Source organism: Perissodus microlepis, chromosome 15, assembly GCF_051167445.1.
Source record: "Perissodus microlepis isolate ML-2025 ecotype Zambia chromosome 15, ASM5116744v1, whole genome shotgun sequence".
In the NCBI taxonomy this organism is placed as follows: domain Eukaryota; kingdom Metazoa; phylum Chordata; class Actinopteri; order Cichliformes; family Cichlidae; genus Perissodus; species Perissodus microlepis.
In genome coordinates, this window is record NC_140475.1 from 26,075,077 (window position 1) to 26,088,473 (window position 13,397).

The following is a 13,397-nucleotide window of genomic DNA, read 5'->3' on the forward strand; positions in this document are numbered from 1 at the left end:
CAGTTATGCTAATGGACTAATTCATTAAGCTAATTAATGCACTAATTTGTGTACGTTTCATGTTAGTGTTATTGTCATTTTATAATTTGTAGGTGTTAATATCAGCTCTGTAGGCAGTGAAGAATTGAACAAATTTGACAAAAATGCAGTTTTCTATATTAATATGCAAATGTATGCAGTTATGCACTCAAAAATTAATCACATCACTCACTGATCTGCAGTTTGAGTATTAGGTATGACAAACAGAAACCGTGCGCATGATTACGCACCATGTGTTGGCAGGAGGTCAAAATACCCTGACAGTGAAGAAGTGCAGGATGGAGTAGAGGAACTCCTTGAAGTGAGATGGGTCAGCTTACTCAACAATTAATTAACAACACCTAGAGGATCTTTACAAAAAGCTTTCATCTTCACACATTTGGCTCAGTTGTGTGCATCAGCCTGTTATAACCTTGTTTTGCAAGAAAGGAAAATCTTTTATAACAGGACATCCAAGCTCATTTCAAACAACTAACATTTAAATATGAAGCAGAAGACAGATATTTATTCGTTAAATCTCCAAATACAATATACGATACAAATCTTTTTCTTGATTTTGGAGTTAAGTGTCATGGATAGAATATCATTAAGACATCCAGTGGCCTCTACTGCATTGTTACGCAGCCTCCCACCTGGAAGCGGTCTAATACGAATACTACCAAACAGCATGGTGCAAACAACCAACAAAATGTGCTTAAAACAATATGTTGAATGCACTTTAAATGTAGTTAGCATTGTCACCTCACAGCAAGATGGCCCTGGGTTCGAATGTTGCTGTAGAGAGGTGGAGTGGTCTTCCAGTGCATGCATGGGTGTTCTTTTGGTAGCCTACTTTGGCTTCCCTCCACAGTCCAAGGACATGGATATTAAGTTAATTAGTGATTCTTAACTGACATGAATATAAATGTGAATTGCTTTCTGTGCACCCTCACAGGACTGGCAACCTGTCCAGGGTGTATCCTGCATCTTACCCTGTGACAGCTGGGAAAGGCTCCAACTCCCCCACAACCCTGAACTGGATAACTTGTTAAGTAAATGGGTGGATAATAGGGAAAACAAATCAATAATTTAAGGCAAGTTGTAGCATGTAAGCCACTGAATGTGGTGCAGCATTATTGCTTTTAATAGATAGGAACCACAACATATCCTGTACACTGTAGAAAATTGATCATACATCATCAACACTGTGTGCAGTGGTTGCAAAGGTGATTGCACCTTTAGGCATTTGCTGTGGTACTATCCTTGAGTTAAGCACCTTTAAATGGATATTACTGAAAAACTGTCGTGTTTTCTCAATAGAGATATCAAACCTTGACCAGAGACATATAGTAGATATGAAAATGTCACTGATCCAAACATGGATTTATCACTGATATTTTTTTTATCAACTAAAAGGATAATTTTAATGAACTGCAAATAACATAAACACATTCTTTCAGTATGAATAACTGGCAAAATGACTTCATGGACTTGTTTTCAAAGGAACAGGCAATTGCAATTCTGCAGGATGAAGAGGAGTAGGAAGAGTTTATTGGACCGTGGAACTTTATTAAATCTTGTTTGGGTTTTTTTTGTTTGTTTTGTAGATATACTGTTGAGTCTGTTTTATATTCCACTCTCATTCCTCGTTTTTTCTGTTATTGTAAAGGCTGTCTATTTTTTTACTAATACAAATCTTCCAGTTAAATATGTTCAACCACAAAAAGGGAAAGAAAAACAGAAAAAGACAAAACAAGATAAAGCAAAAAACACTACAGAGTATGACTGACTGAGTGACATATTCTTACCTCATAACCCACCACTAAGGTGAACTTAACTCCCATTTTGTGCTCGCTGGGCTGATGGTGAGTAGTAGCTAAAAACTGTGCTTGCTCAGGGCAGCTCTCAGGTGTGACTGTGTGTTATGAAGCATGCTGCTGATTTCATGCTCAGCTCAACCTAGCTTCAAGAAGTCTACTACCAGCCTCTGACTATATATACTTGATAGACTAATTATTGAACTGGCAAACAATGTTTACGTTTTGAGCACTTAACTGCATATAATTCCAGATAGCATGACTTGTGAATGGAACGCAGGGTTGAAAAAGCACTCAGCCACCACTACGGCAGTCACGATGGTGCCAAATAGAAATTAAACTCCCAACCTACAATTAAAACTGACAGTTGAAATCTCCCGAACAGCTAGCTGAGTGCAGCTGAGATTGTTTTGTCAAGTGCTGCTTTCAAGGTCAACAAGTGATTTTGAATCTAAACTCTTGAGTCAATGTGGAAAAGAATTCCCTACAGAATTTAAAAAAAAAAAAAAGGAAATTAAACATCTGTCATGACACCTGATGAAGATTTGGTCACATGATCAAAAGCTCTGTGCTATGTTCTTGTAGCTTTTGCTAATCAGCAGTTTTCCCCCCAAATTAACTGACTAACAATCCAGAAAAAAGATGCTACTCTTAGTTGCTACAGAAAATTTTAGCAATTTCATCTAAAAACAACTTTTCTGTTATATGATTTGGTCATTTCCAGCAGCAGCTGCACTCACTGCAAAAAAAGAAAAAGAAAAAGGAGAAGAAAAAAAAAGACAGCGAACAGAGGAAACACATGGGTAGGGATGACTGGACACTAAAGAGAGGGAGCACAAAACCAAAATCTAATTAGGAAAACCTTAACAGAATAAACAAGAACATAAGACAATATTAATAAACACAAAAGTCAACAGACTCAGGACCATGACATTTTCACAGTGGCATTCTTAATTTCAGACCAAAATTAGAAATAAACCATCATGCCATGGAGTTAAAACAGGGAGGACAGACAGGGCTTTCATCCTTTAGAGGGCATGGACAGAGTGAATGAGGTGGAGAAGGGGAAGTCCATTCGTCAGGTGGCGAGGAACATGAACATATTGAGGATGATATTAAATCGATATATGGAGAAGAAAAAGATAGATGGAAAGAATTAAGGCTAAAAAAGGATATAAAAGATCTGGACATGCCAATCAAGTCTTTGATGAACATATGGAGAAAGAACTGGCAGAACATATGAAGGCACTATCAGCCTTTATGTGTTCATTACTTTGTGCATACTCAAAAGCCAGTTCATGGTATTTGAATATGCACAAAGAAATTACATTTTGATCCAGCTAGCAGGGATCAAAAGTTAAAAGCAGGTTGGGTTACGTGTGCATTTATTAAGAGGAAGTAATAGGGAACATAATAATTATTAATTATAATTATTTCCCCAAGAAATGCTCATTACCAGTTATCAAAATGCAGATAGTTCACAGAGAAGCAAAGTTGGGAACTTATTTAAAGAGTAGAACTTCAATCTGAAAGTAATTGTGATTATCATTGTGAAGTTTGCAGGCAAAACCGAATCCTACAACTACGTTGGATTGGTTGGTGGTGCCGACACTGGTGCAAAATTTTTAAGGCCAAGTAGTAATAGGTCTGTGAATGGAACGTCTATCTTAACTTTCAAAGAAAGTGATGATGGAATCATCCTTAGAGAAGATGTGGATAAAAAAAACAAACAAACAACTACCCACACCACAACAACTTAGTGGAACAGCCAGAAGGGAGCAGTGGGTAGCATCAACAAGTTCATGTGGTGCTAGGCTTTGTGTAAGAAAACTGACTTTTGATGTGCTCATGTTGCACAATTAGCTTGTATAAAATGTGCCTTTGGTGTTGTAAAATAACTTTAAATAAACCTTAGATAAGTAATTTTGTGTTGATTTTGTCTAGCTTTTATGTAGCATTACAGTCTCTGAGATCGAAATATAATGTTTTACTTTCATAATCAGTGGCACAATTTACCCCAAGATATTCTTTCCAAAGGCACAACTTACCGTGCATCAGGGGCACTGCGCCTACTGTAGCAGTGCTGTAGTAGCTGTATCTCTGCTGCTTTCTGGTGGACAAACATGTGTATTAAAGGAGGCTGTTGTGTTAGGGTCGGTTTCTTCTTCGCTGGTGTCTCCTGCAGTCTCTCATTTAATATCTCTGACTCTCTGGCACTACCAAACGGTCAAAGGTGGAGACTTACCACATTGAGCTGAACACAAAGCAGCCTGCAGGGGCAGTTCTAAGATCCGACCTATAGGGGGGCTCGGCCACAGTCATAATGCCATAGTTATTATTAATGAAATATGCTGCCTGCAAATGTAGTTCACTGTTTTCACCTTTGCTAACCTTGTTTCAATATCTATACGTCACAGTGTTCCACAAAAAGCAACTTAATTAATTGGATTCAGAGTCAAAAATCTCAGATTTAAGATGAACCTTGTAGTTATCAAACCCGAGGAAAAGCTCAGTCATGTTGACCAGAACTTTCCAAAGAAAGTTAAAGACGAATTTGCAGCAAAGAAGATCAGAGGTAGAAACGTGCATGGCATGGTTTCACGACCACATCGTCATCAATGACAGCAGTATTATTACTATTTATTATTCAGTATAGGGCTGCTCGATTATAGCAAAAATGATAATCACGATTATTTTCACTGAAATTGAGATCTCGATTATTTGATGATATTTATTTAACAATAACAATGTATTGAATAATGGCTTTAAAGGTTGTCAAAAAAGATAATATAAAATAATAGACACACTATGTCTACTTGATCCATGTCTGACTCCGCAAACCCATAATGTTTCCACACAACTGAAGTTGTTTTACCTCTCTTTTCAACCAACGGCATTCTTTCTTCAGCAGCCATTATCCTCTCCTCTCCAAATAACTTCTGCTTAGCTTTCCGAGCTTCCCTCGGGTCCTCTTAATTGTTGTGACGCGTGTTCGAAACGCAGAGACGTGTGCTCGATTTGCCACATGGAGCAGCGCGAGAGTAAAGCACGAGGGAGGTGCTAATAATCGGCTCAGTCATTTTTAATGATTGTTGAAAGCCCAGATCGTAATTTAGATTAAAATTCGATTGATTGAGCAGCCCTACTTCAGTACAGACAGTAGAAAATCACCCCACCACTCCACAAACCTGGACAAGAAGCAAAGAGGTAAGAGAGCTGCTTTACATACAAACCATTGCTTCACTGAGCCCTGGGCAGCATGGACTGCAGTATCCCCAGTGCCCCCAGTACCAGTCTGTACATCAGTGTGGATGCAGCAGTCGTGCTCAAGCTTGATTAAAATATTACCATTCATATCAATGAACATGTTTTTTATTGGAGCACACACAGAGCATCCATGAAACTGTGATTTTACCTCTTCTTACTCTTTAAAATCGCTCCCTTCTGCTTGTGCCATTGCTCTGACAGTCAAAAACACGCTGACTTCAACCAGAAATGAGCAAAAACAGAACGTGACTACAGGGAGTGCAGAATTATTAGGCAAGTTGTATTTTTGAGGGATAATTTTATTATTGAACAACAACCATGTTCTCAATGAACCCACAAAACTCATTAATATCAAAGCTGAATGTTTTTGGAAGTAGTTTTTAGTTTGTTTTTAGTTTTAGCTATTTTAGGGGGATATCTGTGTGTGCAGGTGACTATTACTGTGCATAATTATTAGGCAACTTAACAAAAAACAAATATATACCCATTTCAATGATTTATTTTTACCTATGAAACAAATATAACATCTCCACATTCACAAATATACATTTCTGACATTCAAAAACAAAACAAAAACAAATCAGCGACCAATATAGCCACCTTTCTTTGCAAGGACACTCAAAAGCCTGCCATCCATGGATTCTGTCAGTGTTTTGATCTGTTCACCATCAACATTGCGTGCAGCAGCAACCACATCCTCCCAGACACTGTTCAGAGAGGTGTACTGTTTTCCCTCCTTGTAAATCTCACATTTGATGATGGACCACAGGTTCTCAAGTGGCAAGTGGCATCTTGGCAACTGCACGCTTGACTTTTCTCAGTTCATGGGCAGTTATTTTGCGCCTTGGTTTTTCCACACGCTTCTTGCGACCCTGTTGACTATTTTGAATGAAACGCTTGATTGTTCGATGATCACGCTTCAGAAGCTTTGCAATTTTGAGACTGCTGCATCCCTCTGCAAGATATCTCACTATTTTTGACTTTTCTGAGCATGTCAAGTCCTTCTTTTGACCCATTTTGCCAAAGGAAAGGACGTTGCCTAATAATTATGCATACCTGATATAGGGTGTTGATGTCATTAGACCACACCCCTTCTCATTACAGAGATGCACATCACCTAATATGCTTAATTGGTAGTAGGCTTTCGAGCCTATACAGCTTGGAGTAAGACAACATGCATGAAGAGGATGGTGTGGACAAAATACTCATTTGCCTAATAATTCTGCACTCCCTGTATGATAATTATTAGAGCAGGTTAGGAATGCATGTTGATGCCAGAATCATCATCGGTGAATGTGATCAAACTGAAGTTTTCTTGGCTTTATCGTTTCACCTGTTTCTGTCTTCAGCCTGCTCCTCCTCTTTCTGCCCTCCTCTCTCAGTCTTTGTGTTCTCACCTAAAGTTAAGTAAGTAAAACATGATTTACAACCCTATAAAAAACTGAGCCATATTAATTTTCAGCAATATTCAAACTGAATACAGGCTACTGTTCATTGACAGGTAACGTACTGTCACGGCTATCGAGGCAAGCCGTGTGGAGTGAGATAAGGACCAAAAGATGCAGGCGCTGACTTAGATGAGAAGAGTGAGCTTTATTGATTGATTGATTTTATTGGCTCTCTTTACAGGCTCTTTAACAGACTAAACTAACTGAGTCTGGCCTACCGTGGCAAATTCTCTTGCTAGTACATAACTAGACATTTAAATTGGTAGGTTAGATCGCTTAGCATTCAAGCTAGGGTTTCTGTGTTTGCCTAATACTGAGTTTTAACTTTGATTACAAAGATTCGTTATAGTCTTAGTCACTGTTCTCTAAAAAAGTGTTTGGCTTAAAAAGAAGTTTGAGAACAATAATTAATAACAAACACAGAAGCAGTGCTCGTTGTGTACCACGTAAGATGAGATGCCAGATGAGCCACAATCTGACCCAGTGTCAAAAGGCCACGGTCTTTTTTATTGCTGTGGAAAAGTGAAGTTGTCATAGGGAACGTCATAGTGAATGTGCTTACTCCATGTATTTTCTGCCTCAAGTGTTCAGAGTCACAGCATCCTTAGCCCTCGTCATAGTTAAATCATTCCCACAGTTAAAAATGTCGCAGTGTCTAGTCTCCTGTATATATTCCCTGCCCGTGCACCTGTGTTATAGTTATTCACCTGTTTTCACTGTCACATGTATATACAGTAGCTTGTATCACCTCCCCCAACATTGTATCTAGAGCTCACGTGTGTAAATAAACTCTTCTCACGCATCATCAGAACCTGTGTTCTGGTTGAATCTGACCTTTGGGTCCATCTTGTGTCTGACGGCGTTCGCCTTAACACTCACGGGGCCTTTGCAGAACAAAGTTAGAATGAGGGGGCGGAGCTCTGAGTATGGCTCGACAGGTCTGTCATAGACAGACGTGGTGTCATTGGAGCTTCTGTAGTTGGTCACGCTGAGGCGATTCCCATAGTGAAACACGTCACTTTGTTATCAAAGCACCAGGGATTACGTTAAGTAACCCAACGTTATTTGATGATGACGACCACTGCTCTGCAGCATAATTTTTACAAGTATACCCAAAATGACAGATTAGACAATGAACTAGGAGTCTAAATATATCTACATCTAATTATATGTGAACTAAACACCCTAAATGTTTATTATTTGTTGAACTTATGCATGAAAAATTCTATAAAAATAAAAATTATATTTTTTATTGGCAGAAAAAACTGACAAATAATGTAAAAATTTCAGCAAAGAAGAGCCACCGGTAGATCCTTCATCCAAGATGGATGAAAGTTCATGGCAGTACAGGAGGTGAATTCCTTCTTTATTGTTCACGGAGCTCCTCAAAGATCTCATGTTCTCTGATCTTATAAAGTAAGGATCTTCATTAAGCTATGATGAAGCTGACTCAGAGGAGAGCGCTCTCTATTTTTTAACCCTTCAAGGTTGATGCTGATCAGCCTCTGCAATCAGAATTTGTCAATTCCTGACATATAACAGGCAGAGGATAATGAAATTATCATCCTAACTGAAACACATCAGGAACTATTTGTTTTTCCAGAAAACTAATTTAGCTTTTAACACAGGGTTAGGGAGCTGGAGTAGGGGTGGGGTCATTACTGATGACTTACAGGGTAAAAAGCTGTGCTTCAGGATTCGATAGGAAGGTGCGGGACACTACAGATCCCAGTAGGGGGCGTGGTTTGACCAGTTAACTGAGGCAGGTGAAGCTGAAGGTGTGGATAGGAGCATGCTGACCTCAGGGAGCATTCAGACAGGTTTTTGATATGATCACATATAAAAAAAAAAGTTTTTAAAGGAATCAGAGGCAAAGGGATAAAAGGCGTCCCAGTTGATCTTGTACACATCAGACTGAATTTTACAGTTAAAACGATTCAAGGGCTTCGGCTGAGGGAGGTGACTCTGAAGCTCTGCACCAGGGTCGCCTCCTTTAGAAGAGGACACACTTCCTGTCCTTTTTTAATGAAATGACAGGAAGTTAATTACATCCCATGGTGCATAGCAACCACTGTTAAACTGTTTATCGGAACCAGGTATGTTCTAACTGATTTAATTTTGAAACCAGTCAAACTTGTCTTTTTTTTCATCAAGCCTTCAAATTTCTGAACATGACCAATACACAGGTTTCCAAATTAGTGTCCAAAACCTGCGTAATATGTAAAAGAGAGTGACAGCATCTGCATATTGTGTGCCAATGTCTTCTGTTTTTTATGTGGCGTATACAAAAGGCAGGTCCTCTTCTTTGGCCTTTAGAGGTCTCCACAGCAGAACATCTGCCTCCATCACCCAGTTCCTAACATCCTCCTCTATCACACCAGTCCTTTCCGTGACCTCTTTCAGGGCTTTTACATTCTCCTCATAAATGATCCTGATTGTTTTTTTGTTTTGTTTTTTTAATTAAAAGAATCAAACTTTTAAAACAAACAAACAGAAGGAAATAAACTCAATGAAGGCTCAGGACTGTAGAGCTCCTCAAACATCATTCGATGAACAGAAAGCAGAGACAGAAAAATGTCTTCTTTGGTTCATTTTTATTTCTTTAGGGCAACAATAACAACAGCAGATTTCCTACCATGGATGAAATGCACTGTAACTAATGGCTGTGACTTTACTGTCATAAACCCAATTGCATGAATCATATGAAGACCAAATTGACACATCTGTGAAAACGTCTCAGAAAAGGTCAAAGTTAATTCTGATTCTCTACCGGATATAAAAATAACATTAAAACTTTGTTATTCAACAACAAAGGTCATAAATTTTGACTTGGAATTGTAAATATATTGTTGCTGTAAGCATTTTTGCTTACAGCAAACCTTCAAATGTGTTTTCAGATATAAAGCAATGAATCAGCTGTTTGGGCAACTGTGTCTTTAATCTATCAGCTTAAAAGTGTTCAGCGACACCTCAGACTTTTGAATACATCTAAAACTGAAAACCCACAGCGTTGTGTGTGAAAACAAACATCATCTGTTCCAGTTTTTATCAGAGTGATGTCCTTCTGATGGCCTAAAGAGGCTGCGAGTGTCATGTGTTTCAGTACGTCTCACAGGTACTTGAGACTTGAATGTAAAATTCTGGAAAAATGACCAACAGAAACATGAGCAGTTTACTTTCACAGGAAATTCAAATTTTACCTTTCAGAGTTAGTGCTGCTGACTTCCTTTGATTCAGCCTCATCTTTTATGACCTGGCTGTGTATAAAACATTTAAAAAAAAGGCCCTAAAGGTTAAGGCGCGGCACACAATGGCCACGATTTGACTCCTGGTAGCAGGAAAATCTTTGAGGGTCTGCCTCTCTGTGACAATTTGGTATTAGTTTACTCATTTCATGTTTGACGTGCATGAACCTATACATGAAACCACCATGTATGATTAAGGGCAGTGGCAGCATCCTTTGTCACACATTTGTACAACACATTAACACATTTCAGAAAAAGCTGTAACTCCAGAGTGCAGTGTTTACTGCATTGTTTAAAGTCCACATTTTTTATTAAAACGGCTAAAGAACTGATCGGGTGTCAAAACTGAGATCGCTTTGTGAAAACATCATTTTGAATAATCATACTCGTCAGTTATTTGGGAACCAAGGAGACTGGCTGCTTCAGCTTTAAAGCACAAAATCTTTTGAAGTTCATTTGGTGTCATGAAGCTCCAGATGTTAAAGTGGGTGATGGGTGCGACTGTTCTCAGGTGAGTTATGGAGCAATGCAGCTGGAATGTGAGGGAAAAATGTAAACCCCACAGAGAAAGGCCCAAGTTAGGTGGTGGATTTGAATTCTGGGCCTTGTTGGTGTGAGGCAACAGTGCTAACCATGATGCCATGGTGCTGCCTGTTCTTTTTATAAATGTTGGAGCAGTGCAGTTTTACGCCTAGAATGGTGCACTGGTTTTCTTCTGCTGCTATTATTGCTGTGCAGCATATCTATCTCCTAACATTCTTTACTAATAATAATTAGTATATACAGGGAGTGCAGAATTATTAGGCAAATGAGTATTTTGTCCACACCATCCTCTGCATGCATGTTGTCTTACTCCAAGCTGTATAGGCTCGAAAGCCTACTACCAATTAAGCATATTAGGTGATGTGCATCTCTGTAATGAGAAGGGGTGTGGTCTAATGACATCAACACCGTATATCAGGTGTGCATAATTATTAGGCAACGTCCTTTCCTTTGGCAAAATGGGTCAAAAGAAGGACTTGACATGCTCAGAAAAGTCAAAAACAGTGAGATATCTTGCAGAGGGATGCAGCAATCTCAAAATTGCAAAGCTTCTGAAGCGTGATCATCGAACAATCAAGCGTTTCATTCAAAATAGTCAACAGGGTCGCAAGAAGCGTGTGGAAAAACCAAGGCGCAAAATAACTGCCCATGAACTGAGAAAAGTCAAGCGTGCAGTTGCCAAGATGCCACTTGCCACCAGTTTGGCCATATTTCAGAGCTGCAACATCACTAGAGTGCCCAAAAGCACAAGGTGTGCAATACTCAGAGACATGGCCAAGGTAAGAAAGGCTGAAAGACGACCACCACTGAACAAGACACACAAGCTGAAACGTCAAGACTGGGCCAAGAAATATCTCAAGACTGATTTTTCTAAGGTTTTATGGACTGATGAAATGAGAGTGAGTCTTGATGGGCCAGATGGATGGGCCCGTGGCTGGATTGGTAAAGGGAAGAGAGCTCCAGTCCGACTCAGACGCCAGCAAGGTGGAGGTGGAGTACTGGTTTGGGCTGGTATCATCAAAGATGAGCTTGTGGGGCCTTTTCGGGTTGAGGATGGAGTCAAGCTCAACTCCCAGTCCTACTGCCAGTTTCTGGAAGACACCTTCTTCAAGCAGTGGTACAGGAAGAAGTCTGCATCCTTCAAGAAAAACATGATTTTCATGCAGGACAATGCTCCATCACACGCGTCCAAGTGCTCCACAGCGTGGCTGGCAAGAAAGGGTATAAAAGAAGAAAAACTAATGACATGGCCTCCTTGTTCACCTGATCTGAACCCCATTGAGAACCTGTGGTCCATCATCAAATGTGAGATTTACAAGGAGGGAAAACAGTACACCTCTCTGAACAGTGTCTGGGAGGATGTGGTTACTGCTGCACGCAATGTTGATGGTGAACAGATCAAAACACTGACAGAATCCATGGATGGCAGGCTTTTGAGTGTCCTTGCAAAGAAAAGTGGCTATATTGGTCGCTGATTTGTTTTTGTTTTGTTTTTGAATGTCAGAAATGTATATTTGTGAATGTGGAGATGTTATATTTGTTTCATAGGTAAAAATAAATCATTGAAATGGGTATATATTTGTTTTTTGTTAAGTTGCCTAATAATTATGCACAGTAATAGTCACCTGCACACACAGATATCCCCCTAAAATAGCTAAAACTAAAAACAAACTAAAAACTACTTCCAAAAACATTCAGCTTTGATATTAATGAGTTTTTTGGGTTCATTGAGAACATGGTTGTTGTTCAATAATAAAATTATTCCTCAAAAATACAACTTGCCTAATAATTCTGCACTCCCTGTACAAATTTCTCTTAAAGGTAAATATGACGAGATGGCGAGTAAATGCACCAAAATTTCCTTCTGATGTGCACTGGTGGGCATTCTGAATGAAAATAAAGTGGCTATTCTATTCTATTTTATTCTACAGGGTGGGCCATTTATATGGATACACCGTAATAAAATGGGAATGGTTGGTGATATTAAAGTCCTGTTTGTGGCACATTAGTATATGTGAGGGGGCAAACTCCTCAAGATGGCAGGTGACCATGGTGGCCATTTAGAAGTCGGCCATCTTGGATACAACTTTTGTTTTTTCAATGGGAAGAGGACCACGTGACACATCAAACTTATTGGTAATGTCACAAGAAAAACAATGGTGTGCTTGGTTTCAACGTAACTTTATTCTTTCATGAGTTATTTACAAGTTTCTCTTTGTTCACAGCCATTGACATGTCGAAGAGGTTAACACGTGAGGAGCGGATCGAAATTGTGTTGATATCTGGTGAACGCAGTAACCGGGTCATTGCAGCAGATTTCAATGCAAGACACCCTACGAGACCACCCATCTCCCATGCTACAGTTGGCAAACTGCTTGCTCGTGAAACTGGTTCAGTGTTGGATTTGCCAAAATGTGGACGCAAGAAAACTGTCACTAATGAAGAAACATCAGTGGCTGTCCTAGCTTCATTCAGCAAGAGCCCACAGCGTAGCACTTGCCGCACGTCACTGGAGAGTGGCATTAGTCGAAAATCCCTTCGGCAGATATTAGCTACTCACAAATGGCACCCTTACAAACTGCAGCTACTGCAGCATCTCAATGAGGATGACCCAGATAGGTGCACAGAATTTGCAGAATGGGCAAAACAAAAATTGGAACAGGACCCTCGGTTCACGCAAAAGATTTTGTTCAGTGATGAGGCAAACTTTTATGTGAATGGTGAAGTTAACAAACAAAACCACCGCTATTGGTCTGACACTAACCCACATTGGATGGATCCCTCCAAGACTGTTGGAACAACAAAAGTGATGGTTTGGTGTGGTATATGGGGTACAATGCTAGTGGGTCCATTCTTCATCAATGGAAACCTCAAGGCCACTGGATATTTGAAATTGCTACATGATGATGTGTTTCCCTCTTTATGCACTGAAGCTGGCACGTTCCCTGAGTTTTTCCAGCAAGATGGTGCACCACCACATTATGGGTGCCAGGTCCGAGCATTCCTAGATGAACAGTTTCCTGGCCAGTTGTGGGCCAGTTGAATGGCCCCCAAGGTCT